This window comes from Danio rerio, chromosome 1, assembly GCF_049306965.1.
Source record: "Danio rerio strain Tuebingen ecotype United States chromosome 1, GRCz12tu, whole genome shotgun sequence".
Taxonomy (NCBI): domain Eukaryota; kingdom Metazoa; phylum Chordata; class Actinopteri; order Cypriniformes; family Danionidae; genus Danio; species Danio rerio.
This window is the reverse complement of record NC_133176.1, coordinates 35969306-35983212: the sequence shown is the minus strand read 5'-3', so window position 1 is coordinate 35983212 and position 13907 is coordinate 35969306. Positions and strand designations below refer to the sequence as shown.

Genomic DNA, 13907 nt, shown 5'->3' with positions numbered 1-13907 from the left:
TACAAAAACAGCTACACTCTCCTTTGAGTCTAAAATGGGCATATTCGGGAGGGTATAATAAATTACTGTATCTAATAAGTAATTTGTGTTGAAACTTTACAGACACATTCTAGAGACACCATAAACATGTTTTACATCTTGTAAAAGGGGTAAAATAGGAGCCCTTTAAGTACAGATCATGTTCCATAAACATATTTTGCAAATTCTTAAATAAAAACCTTGAAATGTGCGTTTCTGAGAACTTTATTTGGAGCAAGTTTCTCAATATTTCGTTTTTTTTTTTTTTTTTTAATTGTAACATTCCAAATTTTCAAATGTTGTATATGGACCAAATATCATCCTTTTTTAAAACCAAACCAAAAGCTTATTCACAATAATTAACCTTTATGACAAAATTTCACAATTAAATAAAATAAATAAAAAAAAGAATATATATATATATATATATATATATATATATATATATATATATATATATATATATATATATATATATATATGGGTAAAATGGGTATAGTACTTCATTAAACATTTAAATTTGTGACAAATTATGAACATTTCTTAATTCATAAATAATAAATATTTATTCATTCTATTTTTGTTATCACACTTCATAAAATCATTTGTGGATAAACAATGATTTAAATTGTCTTTGTACGGTTTATCAGTGGGGAAAAGTCCCACTCATTATTGACAATTCACTCATTAGCATATACAGCCCTGAGTATGAAGCAAACTTCCGACATTGCAGTTTTCATGCCCTACATGCCAAAGGTAATGTCAATGAATAAAATGAGTTATAAATTGTGTTTTAAAAAAAGTGTTTTTTATAACTAATATATTTCCTAAATTTTACACTTCGTTTTGTCCAAAAGATATATATATATATTTATTTTATATATATATATATATATATATATATATATATATATATATATATATATATATATATATATATATATATATATATATATATATATATATATATATATATATTTTAATTAAATACAAAACTGAATGTATTTGACTACAAATACGTTTGCAATATTTTGTTTGTTTTTTAGAGTAATGAGTATATTTGATTTAACAGATAAAGTTATTAATGCTGTTAATACATTTTTGCATCATCTTTTTTCACATGATAAATTCCTGATCCTTTGCATTATTTTTATTCATATCCCCCAGTATAAATACTTGTAATGTTCTAAAGTTTTATCTAACAATCAATTTATATGAAGACTACAGTGTATATAATAAACATGTTCAAACTATAAAACAGTAAAAATTATTTACTAAGAAATGTGAACTCCTTGGAAACAAAGAAAACCGCATTGCATAACGTGTCCATAGGTATTTAATAGCTTTAGTACTAACTGTACAAACATTGACAAAAAAAGCACTTGATTGATTTTTTTTCCCCCGCAGTATTAGATTAAAAGATCAGAGATGTACAGTTCACCATGGTCAGAAGTGGACAAAAGACTTTAACCCCATTTAAATGCCAGATTTCAACAGGAATGCGTTTTACCTGTGATCCGATCTACTTATACGTTTTACCTGTGATCTGATTAACCAAAATGCTTTATTACCCGGTATAAATATGACAATAAGTATGACATGAGTCATGTTTACATCGTGGACTCCCCCTGTCCTATTCATGTTAGCTGTTCCCATGGTAAGCTTAAATAAATAAGCCAACGGTGTGCGGTCAGTGGTTGAAAAAAGCCGCGCACTGCAGCATGGAGGCGCGCAATGACAGAATAGACTGATTGAAGCAAAAAGGCATTCAAAATGGCAATGACCAAAAATAATACAGATTGCGCTATAAAACACATTGAAACAAAAGTAACGAGCCCAATTTAAAAATGCAAGAAGTAGAAAGTACAGATATTTGTGTAAAAATGTAAGAAGTAAAAATAAAAAGTTTTCAAAAAATAAATAGTAAAGTACTGATACCAGAAAAAACTACTTAAGTATAGTAACGAAGTATTTGTACTTCGTCACTTACCATCTCTGAATATGTCACCCATTTTTGCAATATGTATGTTACAAATATTACAAAAACTATATTTTTGCAATATTGTTTGCTGCCCTACTATCTATCTATCTGTCTGTCCGTCCGTCCATCAATCCATCCATCTATCTATCTATCTATCTAGCTTTTGCTTCTTTTGTTAGACATTGGAGTCCATTAAAACTATTTGCACTGCTCTGCTCTCCACTGCTTAAATCTTTATAAACAAAATGTTATCTAAATAACCATACACAGTTGATATTTCAAGTGCATTTTCATGTGAAATCTAAATAGAGTTAGAACAAAGAAAGCAATTTTCTATGAATATCTCCATCTCTCCTTCTGTTCCCTTTTTCTGCAGAATGCCCAAAATGAGAATTTGTCTCAAAGATACCATCTCTCTGACACACACTGACATATTCCTCGACTCACAGCATTCATCACTTCTCTAACTGCATTACTACACTGTGTCCCTCAGAAACCCCTGTGTTTTAGGGAACTGGAGTTGGTTTTACTTCCTGACAGCATAAAAGACTTACCAATATCCACATTTCCCTTTTAATCATCCACATCCTGCATCTCTCTTTGTCTGTTTCTCGTTTTCTCTCTCAGTCATCACTGTCTGACAGTCTTGTGGCTATAAACCCATATACAACATGAAAGGGCTGCCAGGTCATTGCAACAATTAGTCATTTCAATTAGCCCATAGCCATCAAAAGCTCTCTCACTGTGTTCTATCAAAGCAACATAATTTCAAGATTGTGACATTTTTTCAGTGCCACTAGCAATTCAACTAAATTTCTCACCAGTGAAAAATTAAAGGAGTACTGAATAGTTCAGGCACACACCAAGTGCCATTTCAGTAGTTTCTTTGTAAAAATCGTAATTGATGGATGTCCAAAAGCATTTGCAATGTATTGGAAGGAATGAGAAACTGTTACTATGATGAGCACAAATGACTAATTGTTTTGAGAAATGCATTACCTGTTGTGCAAATGTAAATAGTGTTGTGATAAATGCACCAAAGCGTCTGAGAAAAACTGTAAAATAAATTACACCTTTAAACTTTTCTTTTTTTTTTCATTGATGTCAAAAATAATTTAAATATTAAGTGAAAAGTTTTAAGTTTTTTTTTTTTTTTCCACATATAAAAACTTATAAATAAAAGGCAATGGTAAATGCTTAATCTGGATGTACTGTATCTGCAATACTGTTCTAATATATGTTGTTGATACAAAATGCAAGCATTGAAATTTTATTAGAATTCAAGCTGCAACTTTATTATTCATTGTTGTGCTACTATTGTGCATTAGAAGAACATCACTTGTTGCAAATGAAAACAAAGTTTATTTGAGCTAATAATAAAAATATATATATAAACTGCTTGTATATTTTCCCTGATTGTGCTCATTCTTTTAAACTCATTCATCTAAACTCATTCTCTGCTGTCAAACATAATTACAAAAAGTGACTGTTTTTCTCACACTAAGCATAAATAGCATGAGCTGCTAAGCAATTGGAGTTTGTGGAAGTTATTACCTGATCCATATTGGTACTGTGATGCATTATAGAACACTAGACAATAAACAGTCAGTGTTTTGCTGTTTATTTTTCATCTTATTTTAATTTTTTTGTTAAATCATTAATTATGTTACCTGCTGCTCAGTTAAGGTCTCTTCAAAGGTCAAGAGCCATGCTTTTGAGTGTGGTAACAGTATGAGACAGATGTCACATTCAATGTGTCAACCTGTCTAACAAACAGTTTGCTTACAATTCACTTTGAATATTACTTCCTTTATTTTAATCGTTTATCGCTTACTTTGCGACAGTTATAACCAAATAAAACCGAACATTAACAACCAAACAGTATACAAGCCTTTAAAATCATCCTAAAAATGAATTGAAAATGAGTTAAAGCAGTATCCAACTCAATCGTGCTTCTGTTGTGGGACTAATGTTAGACTTAATCACAACTTGAGGACAGCACATAAGCATTATTATGTGTGATGGTATTATATCATCACTATATATTTATATATATATATATATATATATATATATATATATATATATATATATATATATATATATATATATATATATATATAAATGAATAAATATTTATTTATTTATAATTTTTTATTCTGGAGAAATTCTTATTTGATTTATTTTGGCAAGAGGGCTAATAATTCAGTATTCATTCCGACACACACACATACCTCAAGGGTACATATTGGTACCTAAAAAGAACAAAAGTGTTCCTCTTAAATTTTTTTAGGTACTAATATATATTTTTGAGGTACCATGGACCCTTTAAGTACAAATGTGTACCACCCCAGTGACAGATTATGTACCTTTATTTTTATTTCTGAGAGTATATATATATATATATATATATATATATATATATATATATATATATATATATATATATATATATATATATACACACACACACACACACACACACACACACACACACACACACACACACACACACACATAATAAACAGTTGAAGTCAGAATTCTTAGCCCCCTTCAATTATTTTCTTTTTAAAATATTTTCCAAATGATGTTTAACAGAGCAAGTAAATTTTCACAGTATGTCTGATAATATTTCTTCTTCTGGAGAAAGTCTTATTTATTTTATTTTGGCTAGAATAAAAGTAGTTTAATAATTTTTTAAACACCATTTTATTGACAAAATTATTAGCCCCTTTAAGCTATATTTTTTCTCGATAATCTATACAACAAACTATTATGTTTAGAAATGTGTTGAAAAAAAATTCTCTCTGTTAAACAGAAATTAAGGAAAAAATAAAAAAGTGCTCTAATAATTCAGGGGGGCTAATAATTCTGACTTCAACTGGTGCCAAGTTTATTTCCCCCCTATTTTCTGTTTAACAAAGAAAATATGTTTTTAACACATTTATAATCATTGTTTTAACATTCAACTATTCACAACTGAGCTTTAAAAAAACAAGGTGCTTGAGGTCTGAAAAGGAAAGTTGTGGATTCATTTGCTCATCAGAATATGGTGGTCTGAATCATTGTGACCATCTGCCACATAATCCATCTAATGGAGTATGGAGTGTTTGGGAGTAAATGCTGAACAATACCTGTACTCATTCCTTTCTTTTAAAGGGATTCAATATGTCTGGGATTTTTTTTTTTTTTTTTTTTGTCAATAAGCCCTCTTTGTCCTAGAATTGCAGATACCTCAGCAAGAGCACCTAAAAGCCAGCTTTAGCATATGTTACAATCAAGCCCCCAGATGGTTTGTAATATATTGTAATGTATGCCATTTATGTCCGATTGATTGTGATTAAAATAGACAGAGGAAAGCTGAACCTAGATTAGACCCCCGATGCTAAATATACAGACCCAGATGTTTTTTTTTTTTTTTTTTTTTTCAGTGGCCTAAATATAGCAGTACAACAATATTTACTCCAAAATGTGAAAGCCACACTCCTACCTAGCCTGCAGAGGTGAAGCGACATTGAAAAATACCCCCTGTACGGGAATGAGAGCGCTCTTACTCCTGCTGAGGAATTTCTATTCGTGGTGTGCTTTGGACATGAATTAATTCATGCTGATTTAGAATTCATGAGGAAAGGTTGGCAACATATTTCAGCAAGTCAACAAGGCCTGTCTCTTACGCTTCTTCTTGCTCTCCCCTGCTTGTGTTTTACTTACCTGACAAATGGATGCTCTAATTCATGCAGATGCAATAGATGCCTGCTGGTGTGTGTCGGTTCAGTTCAATTTCCACCGAAGTTCAGGAGGAGAGATATTTCCGTACACAGCTGGAGTGGGGTGTGAAGGGGGAAATGTTCTGTGCTGAGACGAAATGGCTTTTTTTGTGAAGATATTGAAGAGGATGGACTCTCAGTTGTCTTCTAATAGTAAAGATATCTGACCTAAGGCAATGTTGCACTGTAGCAGATCTTTTATCCCAGTCTAAATGATTGTTTTCTATAAGATAAAGATTGATCTACCCTTACCTGAACATTTCAGTTTTAGCTGACTTTGTTTGCTGTCAGTGTTTTATCAATTCTATATAAACCCACTTATCAACTCTACATACACCTACAAATTCATTCATCTGAAATGAATCCCAGTAATCATATGTTGTAAATCTCCACTTCTATCAAAGGTGTTTGGATTTCCACTAATAAAATGTTGCAAAGAAACCATTCTATAGTTGTTTTAAGATCATTTTGAGGAAATTCAGATTTCAGGGGAAAAAAAAATAATAATAATGTGCACACAAAAACCTGTATGTATGCTTTTCATTCAGATGTGACATTTATAACTAGCAAATGGTCTTGAACTTGTTGCTGTCAGATGTCTGCTTTGTAAAATACCTCTAATCAATATCATTACCACATAAAAGAGCACATGGCACATTCCAAATGTCTATGCTTAAAAATGGCGAGCACAAAGAAGAAAAAGACAAAATATCTGAGTCTGAAATTAAGATCCTTCTGATGAAACAAAAAATTGTATGTTTTATATCATAAAGGAAAAAGTATTGCATGATTATGGTTATCTAATATTGAGGTCCTGCTCGTGGAAAATTTGGATGATTCATATAAAAAAATAAATAAATCAATAATAATTATCCCAGTGATTCCTATATGAGTTGTTCAGCGATTCATTTGTTCCCAATCCCCTCCCTTGCATGATGCTAACCTGTGCTGATTGGTCCGATGACCCAATTTGTTGTGATTGGTGGACTGGATTCAGTGTGAGACAGAAAGAAACGCACACCATGCTACTTATGAAGTAGCCAAAGTTCAGAGTATATGTGAGCCCAATGCAGGAGTGCATTAAAACAATGCAGTAAACACCAGCCAATACTCTTTTTTTAACCATATTCTTAACCATAATCGTACATTGACTATGTCACAGATGTGTAGGAACAGCTGATGGTGGTCATAGCAATGACAAACAGCAAAAGATCGCAAGCTCACAAATGCAATTGGTAAAGAAAGAAGCGTAGGTAACATTTTGGTTCTGAGGATGTGAGATGTAAATAGCCCAATAAAAATTTAACCTGACAGATACAGTACAAGCACAAATCTATAATAGATGGGTGAAAAAATAAATAAAAATTCAAGACACGCAGAGCAATAACAAGTTATGAGACACAATTAAATACATATTTTGCAAATTACAGAAAACAAGGCAACCCTTTTAATTACACTTACAGGCTGTGTAAGAAGGAGAAACTGTTATGGACAGATGACTGAGGTGAGTTAATTGTTTACTGTATCAAACAAAGTCAAAAATGAGCAGTCTACCGTTCAAAAACCAGTACTGAAAAGACAAACACAGAACTGGATCTTCAAAAAACACTAGTGATGTAACGGTATTGTAAATACCGTCATACCGCAATATTAATTTTTTTCGATATTACCGAAGTCGCATGACTCGGTAAAACTATAGGTCTTCTGAGAAAATTTGCTCAGGCGATTGAAGCGAACGGGAGGTAACGAAAACTACAATTGCCATCAGCCCATGCTTGACCATCATCCCTTGCGGTCTGTTGTTGCTACAGATCCAGTAATGCGGAAATGGAGTGTGCTGCTAGAAGCTGGGATGAAAAGAGCTGGAAAACTCTAAAGCAGGTCGCACACCAGAAGCGCCGCGACACGGCGCGTACATGACAGATTAAAGTATCGCACACCAGACGCGCACATTCGAATGATATTTAACATGAAACTAATCAGATGGCGCTCTGTGGCGCGGCTGAAAAATGAACTGCGTCCTGAGCCGTCGCCGGGCGCCGCCGACAGCCGCCGACTTGTGGCGCCGGTGTGTGTATCCTGATAGAAACCTATGTTTAGAATTCTAAAATACATGGCGCTGCGCGAGCCGCCGAGCGTCGCTTCTGGTGTGCGACCTGCTTTACACGCACAGTTCAGTCCTGCATTATCTCCGTGTAAGTTCAGACTTTGCAAGTTTGATCAAGGCTGCAGTCTCTTCTTCTCAGTTTGATATGGAAAAGCAGATTATACGACACGGGTAAATCTTCAAAGGGAACAGTGTACTTTATAACTTCATTCACATCACCCTGGCTTCGTTGTTTCACTTTCTCAACAATAAAATGTAAACATGATTTAAGGAACTGCCTATTTTCATTTTAATATTATCAACTTAGACAGCAGAAATGTTGAGGCGCCGTGCTGCATAAGATGAGCGTCATCTTCACTGTGTGGATATTTATAACAAAACGGAGCCGATAACAACTGCCTCCTTTCAATTTCAGTGAAAATACGAAACACAGCCTCTCTTTTGCTGAGTATCAGTTTTAAGAATCGATAATGGCCATTTTAAAAGTATAACATACAATAAGTTTATACATTATAGGAAATAAAGTGAGAGTTTTCAACAATACTAAATTGAAACTTTATTTTTTTACATGGTTTAATAATTTTTTGTTATTAAAATTGAAGTTCCTGTTTCAAAGCTTACAGATAGATGGCTAATTTGTATTTCATTGACACTTTTGGCACTTTTTTGGAGTATTTTCATAAGTTTTGTTTTTTCCTGTAAATGATTCAATAAATACCGTACCGTGACATTCATACCGAGGTATTACCGTACCGTGAAATTCTGATACCGTTACATCCCTAAAAAACACAAAAAGCAACTTGCTTGGGCAGGAGGGAGATTGAGGATGGAGGATTCTGTAAGCCCACCACAGCGACACTGAGGACTCTTGACTTCAAGATGTTAGCAGTTAGGGCAGAGTAACAAGTGAAAGCAAAATTCTCACATATGCAGGCAAAATGTTCAAGAAGACATGAAACAAGACATGACACAACACAGGACAGGACTATGAAGGTAAGCTGAGCAATGCAAACTTGAAAAAACACACATAGAAACAATAAACTGACAAAAGAGGGTTGGAAAGGCAAGGAAGATATAGGGACGCCAATGAGAGTTAAGCAAACACTGGTCTCTTGCAATCAGTGGAAGTGCTGATCATAAGGACTAACAGCTGAGAGCAGAGCACAGAAGTGAAAAAATATATAACAAGGAACAAACCTGGTCCTCAACAGTACCCAAGGGAGCAGACTGGTGTGACATTGAGAAGTTGTCGATAAACGAGCTGGAACTCAGCCGGAACTCAGCTTCTCTCCTCAGGACCAAATCTCTCCCAGTCGATGAAATACTGAAACCCGAAGTATACGGTGGTAGGATGCTGAAATTCTTTTAGACTTAAAAGCAGGAGTGTCGTCAGGTGGTCAGGTGCATGCTTAATGCAAGGCTAAATGCAAGAAAGTGAAACACCGGATGGACAAACGGTAGATAGTGAGGTAAACTAAGTTGCACTGCAGCATGATTAAGGACCTTGATAATAGTAAAAGGACCAATAAATTTGGCAGCTAGTTTACAAGATTGAGACTGGAGAGGTAGGTGATGAGTGGATAACCAGACTTTCTGGCCGCAAATGTACCTTGGGGCTCTGGTGCGGCAAGCTCTACAGCTCTCAAAGTGCATTGACATTGCTTGATAAAGGCCTGAACCGACAGAACAGATACTTTAGCTTCCTGAGAAGAAAACAGAGGGGGTTGGTAACCTACACAACAAAAAAGAGGGAAAACCTGTGGATGATAGGAGTAGAGTTATAATCATTTTCACCCACCCCAACTGTTTGCTCCAGGAAGAAAGATTCCGTGCTAAAGAGCAAAGAAGATGGCAGAGAGTTTGATTGATGCGTTCAAATAGCCCATTTGTTTGTGGGTGGAAACCTGACAACAGACTGGCAGTAGCCCCTATCTGTCAACAGAATTCCTTCCAGAAACAAGAGGTGGATTCAGGTCCCCAGTCAGAAACAATGTCTAAGGGTATGCCATGGACCTTAAAACATGATTAATGACTAATTGCATGGTTTCTTCGCAAAAGGGAGCTTGGGAATGCAGTTTTTTGTGAAAAATCCGTTACATGATTAAGAGGTTTTGTATAACATTCGATTCCCTAAACCAGAGCTTCCAGCATGCATCTTTTAGACAGGGTAGGTTCGGCGATCAAGGGGTCCTCGGAAGAACTAAACTGACATGATAATGCATCTGGCTTGACGGTCTTAGAACCTGGACGATATAAAATAGTTCAGTTAAATCCAAAAAATAATGCAGACACGCTTGTTTGGTATTAAGTCTTTTAGCTGTTCAAATATTGGTTAAATTGGGGTGGTCAGTCCAAATCTCAAATGGGACAGTAGCCAATGACGCCACTCGCCCAGTGGTAATCAGATGGCTAGGAGTTCTCAATTACCCATGTCATAGTTAAACTCAGTGGGCGAGAGCTTGTGAGAAAAAAAGGCGCAGGGATGATTCTTATTAAATATGGTAACGTTGGGAATGGACAGCCCCAACACCAGAGCTAGAGATGTCTACTTCCACAATAAATTGACAGATAAAACGGGGGGGGGGGGGGGGGGGGGGGTGACAAAGATAGACCCAGTAGAAAATGATCACTTGAGGTTTTCACAAAGTGCCTGGTAAAATAGCAAGCTTGCTGGCGTAGTGGCGAACACTATTTTGATATGCCCCACTGCAAAATAGCATACCACACTTCCTTGTCTGTGAGGCTTTTATGTCTGTGGCTCATTCCACCTGCTGGTAGCAGCCAGCGTAGTCACTAAAGAATTTTCCAGACGCCATTTTCCATCTGAGGTTTAGAACAGCAACTGGTGAGTCAAACTACCTAAATGTTGATATTTTACTGACTTTCTTTAAGGAAATACAGTTGTAAACATATTGTTAAGTTAATAACTTTAGAATGGAATGACATTTTTAAACTTCTGCGGTTCATTCATGGTCGTTTGTGTATCTAGCTTAACTGCATTACTATTGACTTCTTTTCAAGAATGTTTTTATATATGCTCACGCATAGGCTACATAGTGCAGAAAAACATCAAATGTACATGTTCAACACATTTATGTCACGCTTAATGCCATTTTGGTGCCTTGTTACCCATCTGTAAAATAAAATCAACACTTCTCCTTTAATTCGAAGCAAACTAGCGAGGGAATCCCCGGAGCAGCCTAACTTAGCCTACTCTGCCCGGATGCTAACGGCAACACAGGACGGTTTCCATGAGCTTTGGAGAGTTTCTAAAACATATCTGGTGAGTAAATGAACATATGCTTACTTGTAAAAGGCTTCCTGACTAAAACATATGATTGTTTGTTATCCGTGTATGTTAATTTGGTTATTTTAAACACTGCGGCCCTTTTAAACTGGTTCATTCGTGGCCGTCCATATAAGTTACGTTACCGTTAGTCCATAGACTCGCGTGATAATGTACGCTTGAATTATATTAAGTGTTGACAACCGGAATGTTAACATTAATGTCTTTAAATGACCGCGTTTGCACTTTCTCAGTCATTTAACGTTACAGAAGTCTCCCGGAAGTTGCAGGACTAACGTTAACGTTATCCCGCAAATGCACAGAGACTCCCAGATGCCCAAGTAGATGCCCGCAATTGAATGATAATCTCCCGGAAATTGTGCGTCTCCCGCCCGGTCATTAAACACTTTGCACACCCTTCTCCACCGCATCCCTCCCAGCTCTTCAGGTACGTCGAGCGCAACTCATCCTACCGCTCTTCAGGTACTCATCTCTCCCGCTACCTCCCGCAAATCAACTCTGTATCCCCCGAAAATGATTTTCCCAACTCGGGATGTTTGACGTTAGTAAGTTAGGCTATTTCTGTAGTCAGGAACATCTTATTCAAGCTTTTTCTCCCGCATGATATTGTGCTTAAAACTATAGGCTAAACTTAGCATGTACTGTACACAACATTTCTGTTTTATTAAAGACAATTTAGCGCGTTGTAAACAGCCACCTGTCTGTAAAATTAATCAACTGATTCATATTTGAGCAGCCTAATGATGGTACAGGTTTGATTTGTAGATTTATTATCAATAATCAACATCTGAATCAAAAGATATCTGAAAAAGTGTGAGGCATACTTTGTGATGTTCATCTCTCTTTTTTATCTGAAGGTTATGCATATGTGTTAGATACTAATGTGTTGTTGTTTTTTAACAGCCACAGTTCTCTATACATTAACACAAGACCCTGTGACGGTGGCTGATTAGAGACTGATGGTGTATTTCCAGAGTTGGTGAAATGACCAAGCACACCTTCTTGGTCATATGTGGTGATAATAATGAAGGTATGTTTGATAAAGTTCTGTATTTGTTTCACAAGCTGAGAGGGTATTAGAGCATTAGAGAATAACAAATGACATGAAGGTGATAAGTTTTGTATTGTGGGTGAACTGTTATGTGCTTTGCACTTTTCCTCTTCTGCTTATCCTAATATTTTAGATTATATTTGGACCTGAAACATCTGCTAGACTCCAGGATAGGTGGCGTCAATACTGGACCTGAAAGGGCCTAACAAGTTGAATCTGGTAAAGAAACACGCACGCACGCACACACACACACACACACACACACACACACACACACACACACAAACACACACACGCACGCAAGCACACACTTACAGAAAACTGTAAATTTATGAATATTTTTTACACTGTGGCCAATATTTTGGGGAAGTCAGCATCACTAAATGATATAAAAGATTTTAAGCTCCTCTAAATTTTGCTCCAAGTGTTGTGTTAAATTGAGGATTCTGGACAGACAGCTGCCTGTTTTTCCAGTTCTAGTCATAGTGGTTAACCTAATTGTTTTTGGAGATCCAACAGTGATATATGTGTTTTTTCTACTTTTCCATATCCTGTCACCTCAACCAGCTGGGAGAGTCAAGTTGTGGATCATCATGAAGATTTTCAAAAGGTGAGTTTAGATTTCTTGAATGTTTTATTTACTTTAAATGTTCTTTTAAATATATCATAGAATTTGATTGCAATTTGTTTTCAAACATTTTTATTAGTCATGCTGGAGTCTTGAAGAGTTCTTAGATGAGCATCACCCTATATCCGTGCATCAGGAACCACCAGACGAGCGATCAGCAGCTACTACATCGTCATGGATAAAAAGGTCATCCTGTGGCCGGGAAGCACTTCATTCACAGGACATGCTTGATGAGATTTCCTAGCTCCAGTTTGTTTTCACACAAGTTTACAGCATTTATACCTTCATTTAAACTGCTCTGTTTGATATGGAGGACCAAGGAAACACCAGAAGTGAAAGATTTGCACGCCAAGTTGTTTAAAATGTAATTTCAGAAGAAAACTATGAGTGACGCTATATTGAACTTTCAAATTGCTCTGATGAAACATCAAGTTTGGACCAAAGGACTGAAACAGCCTTTTTGAGCGCTGGTCATACATATTTTGTTGATACTGTCTGTACTAATAAAACATTTAAAGCATATTTGACATTGTTGCATTTTAAAAACTGAATGAATTGTTGAAGTGGTGAATGTTTTCAAATAAAATGTATTTTCTTTTGTAATTTACAGTCTATTTGACCTTTTTACCATATTTACACTCAAGAGAGTTGAATAAAATAACAATATATTACACCAGGCGGTGTTAAATATAGTTACATTTTTTAACTCTGCCCAGAGTTAAAATTAACCCTTACTTCGGTGTCAATGTGCCAACCCTTTTGAAAGTGTTGATTTAACTCTGTTTTGAGTGGACCCCATGAGACAATTTCAAAGTGTTGAAGTTAACACCCATAGAGTTGTTTTGGGTCCCCATATTTTGCTGTGTAGGTGAGAAGCAATATTCTAAATTCAATACGAGACTTGACAGGCAGCCAGTGTAAGGAGGATAAAATTGGGGTGAACTCTGGCTACTGCATTTTGTACTAATTGAAGTTTGTTAATAGAGGATGCTGGGCAGCCAGCAAATAGAGCATTACAGTAATCCAGCCTCGAAGTCATAACAGCATG

General features: G+C 35.5%; 1 long non-coding RNA gene across 1 annotated transcript; it reads left to right on the top strand.

Moving 5' to 3' along the window:
* The first annotated feature begins 10661 nt into the window (after window positions 1-10661).
* LOC137495266 (uncharacterized) lies at window positions 10662-13462 on the top strand. The gene is made up of 6 exons (XR_011015190.2): window positions 10662-10718; window positions 11045-11156; window positions 12084-12210; window positions 12365-12450; window positions 12799-12841; window positions 12939-13462. It is a non-coding gene; the product is annotated as an uncharacterized lncRNA (long non-coding RNA).
* Window positions 13463-13907: the final 445 nt, after the last annotated feature.